Source organism: Galleria mellonella, unplaced genomic scaffold (assembly GCF_026898425.1).
Source record: "Galleria mellonella isolate WM207_F2 unplaced genomic scaffold, CSIRO_AGI_GalMel_v1 utg424, whole genome shotgun sequence".
Lineage (NCBI taxonomy): Eukaryota > Metazoa > Arthropoda > Insecta > Lepidoptera > Pyralidae > Galleria > Galleria mellonella.
Window position 1 is genome coordinate 976,244 of NW_026442097.1, and position 6,510 is coordinate 982,753.

Here is a 6,510-nt window from a genome sequence, read left to right on the forward strand (position 1 = left end):
TTAGGGGGCTAAAGGGGAGGTTTATGTCCAGCAGTGGACAGTTAAAGGCTGATATGATGACGATGATGATTATTATCAACTTTCCGATATTCGTGAGTATTTTCATTACAAATGCCTTATAAATCTATTTTATAATTTTATTGAACTATTTTTTTTATACAACTTAGAATGGCAAACAAGCTGACGGCCCACCTGATGGAAAGTGGTAACCGTTGCCTATAGACATGAGCAGTACCACGGACATAACAGAGTATACTGTTTCGCCCATGATACCCCCCATGAGTTGCTATTCCTGGGGACTCAGGTGTTATTCTTCTGTACCCTGTAAATTCACGCCATATCCCACCTTTCAAACTGAAACACAGCCGTGCAAACACAACTGCTTTACGGTTGAAACGCGAATGGGACGGAGATACCCAAGCAAACGACTTTTGTACACAGTCTCCCTCTATTTTGTCCCTTTGTTTTGAGTTAAATTCCCAATTAGAAAGTAAGTGTCAAAACAGTTTCAAAATATGTGTGTAGCAGGTTTAAGTTTTCAAAACATATAATAAAATTGTAACTGATTGCTGTCTGTACATGGAAGATATATAAGAGAAACTATAATAGGGGGGCTTTATGAACGCAATAGAATCCAAAAAGAAAGTTTTTTAGAATTTTTATCTGTTTGTCTTTACGTTTGTGCACGCTAATCTCAGAAACGACTTAACCGATTTAAATGATTTGATTCATTAATGCGTTGCGATTTGTTTTACTTAATATTTAGTGTTTGTTTTATTTCAATCGGTTCATAAATAAAAAAGTTATATCAATCTAAAGAATCACATATAAAATGCTATAAAATAACCGATCAGTTGAATTGGCTGACACTTTATGAAGGTAGGTTACTTATCATATTTTAACTAATAAAATATTTTATATACAGATTCATGCGAGCAGCGCCGCGGGAAACAACTAATTCTGATAATGATGGGTTACATAAAAATTTGATATAAGAATCATAGATAAAATATTACCTTTCCCATAAACGAGTCCGGCCCTGTGGTCACTACAATTTATTTGTCGGCCGCTCTGTGTGGTAACATCACGGGAAATTCGCTCTTGCCGCGTATACACTGGGCCGCGTGACGTAACTCCTCTTCTTTGCGTTCATATCGAGCCAATTTATTCGTAAACGGTCTTGATACTTTCAATATTTAATGAGGTTTTTATCAACCGACTTCAAAAAAGAGGGATCTCAGTTCGGTTGTATATTTCTTTTTGTGTTTGTCACCTCATAACTGCAACATTTGTAAATCAATTTGGAAAATTCTTTTTTTATTTTGTCTGAAAGGATATACTTAAAGATTGATCGTATGCAGATTTTATCAATATCGGTACAGTACTTTAATTCAAAATAATTGATTATGCCCCAAAATGATATTGTTTTTTTTTTGTGGAACATAATCTTAATCATTTACTCACATATGTACATATATCATAGAATACAGTTTGGTTTCAATGATATATAATAAATACCAGAAAGTGTTGCCATGACGCCATGTGTTACCATCTTCAAAGATATGTTATACCCATTTATCCTGCCATTATTCTATAATTCTCACCAGAGGGAGACTTTGTACAAAAATTATTTGCTTGGGTACCTCTTGGTGAATTTACAGGGTACAGAGGAATAACACCTGAGTCCTCAGGAATGGCAACGCATTGGGGGTATCATGGGCGAAACATTATACTTTGTTATGTGCATGATACTACTCATGTCTATAGGCGACGGTTACTACTTTCCATCAGATGGGCCGTCAATATGATGCCTACGGGCACTTTCTATCATCATACGGCTCGCCATCGACAGGAAGTTCACCCTCATACCCTACAGCCTAAATGGTCGCGTACAACGCGATTTAAGAGATGTTTTCTCCCAGGTTATAGAATGAGGCTATTAGTTACCTCCTTGGTAGCCATGTTTCGAAGTAAAAGGTCATTCCATTTTTAAATTACAGGACAGATATGAGTTTACATAGTAATTTACCTGGCCGCAAAACACGACAGGTATGGATTTTCATACAACTTTTGCCGGCCGCTGCCCGCATGTATCTGGCCAGTATGGCAATTTTGATTTATCTCGAAGAAGGTTGTCAAAATAATGCTCACATTTCCAAGCATGTTTGAGCAAAATAAATATTATTATAAATGTATAAGTATCAAAACTGCTCAGTCTGTATATATATACAAGGCATAGTATATTCAGCAAATTGTTGTGGGAAACGTAGCGACTGTACCATAGACTGTGCCATAGATGAGCTCCTCTCTAGCGACCTTGACTCTTGTCTCTGGTCTATTGCGAAAGAACGGACATTTCGTACTGTTATTACGGTGGTCGATGCCATTGATTTATTACCATTTTCCACCTAGGTTTCATTTTTATATGTTACTTAGCGGCCCGTCTCGACTTCGCACGGGTGGACAATTTTTACAACATTTTAAAAAATGGTTATTGTGACATAACTATAACAGTTGGACGTATAGTGTCGCGAAGTTTTTTGTAGCTATTGATATTTTCTTCAATATTATAGAACATACTTTTGTTCTATCACCAATAGTTTCCGCAGCGCACGCGACCAAAGATATTTTATAGCATTTTTTTACACCTTGAGTTACGTTACTAAAGTTTTAGTAAGGATCCCTAATCTTTTCTAGCAATAAATATAGCCTGTGTTACTCAGGGTGAATGTAGCTTTCTAACGGTGAAAGTATTTTTGAAATCGACATAGTAGTTTTTGAGTTTATTCATTACAAACATACATACACACAAAAATACAAATCTTTCCTCTTTATAATGTTAATGTAGATATGTCTTAAACATAAGCGTACATGACTGAAACGAGGGTTACCATTCCATTATTATCCACTAAGTAACACGATAAAGTAGGTATAACAAACTCATACGTCCGACATCTCATTTGTCAATCCGACAATTGTTCTCGAATCGATCACGTGTTTGTAGATTTTTTATTGATCTGCACTTGTCATTGTTTTCACACGAGTTATTTATAATTTGCAATGAACTAAAAAACAAAAGAATTCTGCCAAGCGTGTGTTGGACACTGGCAGTAATGATTCCCTATGGTAGGAAAAGAAATTCTTTTAAAAAAGAAATATATTTTGCGTTTTTTTATTTTAAATCGTCGTCAAATGATACGGCGCATCTTGACGTAGAATACAGTGCTTTTTTTTCATCCAAATAATTTATATAAATAATAATAATCACATATATATTAATGGTAGGCATATAAACATATTATAAAAATAAATATGACTTAATTGTACTGACAATGACTTCTTGTGGCACGTGATTTATTTTTTTACTATTAAAGATATGTCAATGTTCCTAAAAATGTTTGTTACTTAATTACACTTAAATAACTAAACAAATTTGAATAAACTTTGGTATATAGATAGACCATTTTCTAAATTACCAAACAGCATACTTTTATATTATTAATTAACAAAAAAAAAATTTGAAAATATTAAAATATTAAACGCCTCTTGAATCCTTTTAAAATATGTTTATATACAAATTATTGCTATTGTATTTTATCAGGCGCCTAATTGTTAAGCAATTTTGAAAGCGAGAAGATTTTCGTTTTGTCTGTATATTTTGTGTATATGTGACACAATTATTGTAGGCGTATTTAAATAAGAGCCGGATGGGTTGTGCCCACCTCAGAACCTTGTCTGCTACCTGCACCAGAATGTGACTGTAGCTTTTCACAAGCGCAAATACGTGTTTAAGTGTACATGTGTCTTTTAAAGCAAAATAATCATAACTATAAGGGGGAAAGGGATGGTTAGTAATGCGGACTACTAATCCCATTACCAGCAATATACTCTGTCAGGGCGACCTCCACGTGGTCCTCCTAGAAACCATCGTGCTGAATTCCAGATGTATTCGTCACGATGGGTTAGCTGACCTGTCTTTATATCCTCACCTATCATTTTTAGCTGGTGCCCTACCAGCATATACCGTTAGTACAGGCGGAGCTACCATTCCATTAACATGTATTGAAAAAAAACATAACCACAATAAAAAATTGTCATTGAGTAAATTTTTTTTTAATGGCTGAGTATGGAATTGTAGCCTCGCCTGCACTATCGATGTACGCTGATGGGGCACCAGAGAAGGGTTATAGGTGAGGGTGAAAGCAAATCAGTTGGCCTACCGAACTCAACAATGATTATCCACAATGGTTTACCGCGTGGAGGTCAACCTGATGGGGTATATTGCTAACAATGGGATTGTTAAACCTTATGTCTAACCATTACTAACGTCCTCCCCCCCCCCCCCTTCCCACAGTTGATGATTTTTCAAAAGACGTCAAAAAGAAGTAAATTCTTAAGGTTGGTTGTATTTTTTTTGTGTTTGTTACCTCATAACTCTGTCAGTTGGGGGGGGGGGAGGGATTGTTAGTAATGGATACTGAGAATCCCATTGCTAGCAATATACCCAACCAGGTCGACCTCCTCGCGGTTCCCCCTGGAAACTATCATGGTTAATTCCTGATGAATTCATCATGATGGGCTAACTGGCCTGTTTTCATTCTCATCAATCACCCTTCACTGGTGCTCCGCCAGCGTATCCCGTTAGCGCAGGCGGGGTTACCATACCATTTTCACCCATCAAAAAAAAAACTCTTGCCAGTTGTGAACCGATTTGGAAAAATATTTTTTTATCTAACAAGATATACTCACCGCTTGGTCCCATAGAAATTTTATCAAAATCGATACAGTAATTTCATTTTATAGAACAACTATCTAGTTATCTACATAGTTTTGTAACAAATGAAATCTTTTTTGTGAAACATAACATCTTTTTTTACAATTGATATTTGCCCCTTACGTTATTCTATTGCTCTCCATCACAGGTGGACTGATCAAGATATTTTAACAGACTTGATTTGAGCTGGCATCCTATCTGTCTATCTATCTATCACTTTACGCTAATACTTGGCCAGGATATACCAATCTTACAGGCGAAGACACTATTCCATTTTGCTATCATTAAAAAAAAAAGATTGGACTTGTCTTTTTTTTATACAACTTAGAATGGCAAACAAGCTGACTGCCCACCTGGTTGAAAGTGGTAACCGTCGCCTATAGACATGAGCAGTACCATGGACATAACAGAGTATACTGTTTCGCCCATGATATCCCGCATGCGTTGCCATTCCTGAGAACTCAGGTGTTATTCCTCTGTGCCCAGTAAATTCACGTCATATCTCACTCTTCAAACCGAAACACAGCCATGCAAACACAGCTGCTTCACGGTTGAAACACGAATGGGACAGAGGTACCCAAGCAATCGACTTTTGTACAAAGTCTCCCTCTGGTATACGGACTGCTTGTTCCCACTACTAGCAATCCCTCCCCTTGAATTTAACGGTCACGTCAGAGCATCGAACCCGTGCCAGACTGTCCACTGAGTCATAGGGTCGTGCTACGTGAACCGTACACGCGAAGTCGGTTAAAAAGTGAGTAATGTGTTAGCGTAGCCCATGCGTGTAGCATACCGGTCACGTATGGAATGTAACTCTACTTATTTAACTTTATTTTTTGGCAGGAATGGCAACGCATGGGGAGTATCATGAGCGAAACAGTATACTCTGTTATGTCCATGGTACTGCACATGTCTATAGGCGACGGTTACCACTTTCCATCAGGTGGGCCGTCAGCTTGTTTGCCATTCTAAGCTGTATAAAAAAAATCCTTTTTTGAAGTCGCTTAATAAATATATACCGTCGTTGGGTATCATAAACGACATTCTATTTTTATTAAAAAAAAATATCTAAATGTCGATGATAAAATTCAGATAAATTATGGTGTGATTATAAATGTATTAAAATTTATTAAATAAATAATTATAATGTACCTATAGGAACACGTTAATTCCCGTTTATTATTAACCCTTTTTAGTGCCATTTATTTTTACTAATATCTACTTAAAAATGCCAAAGAAATCTTTGTCGTGATGTCGTTTACTCTTGTCTCTAAAAAAACTGTATCTCCTCCAAAAATTATTCAATTTTAATATTTTTTTTTTTTACAGCGAGCTAAACAGCGACTGATTTCACGAGCGCTATGACGCTCGTGGTGCTTTTAGTTACAATGCGCACGAGCGAGATGGCGCTCGTCGGCACTCAAAGGGTTAATCATAAAACTGGGGGGAAAGGGATTGTTAGTAATGGAGACTGAGAATCCCATTGCTAGCAATATACCCAACCAGGTCGACCTCCTCGCGATTCCCTCTGGAAACTATCATGGTTAATTCCTGATGAATTCATCATGATGGGCTAACTGGCCTGTTTTCATTCTCATCTATCACCCTTCACTGGTGCTCCGCCAGCGTATCCCGTTAGCGCAGGCGGGGTTACCATACCATTTTCACCCATCAAAAAAAAACCATAAAACTGTTTTGATTAGATTATATCGTAACTTAACACAAAGTAATCTTTA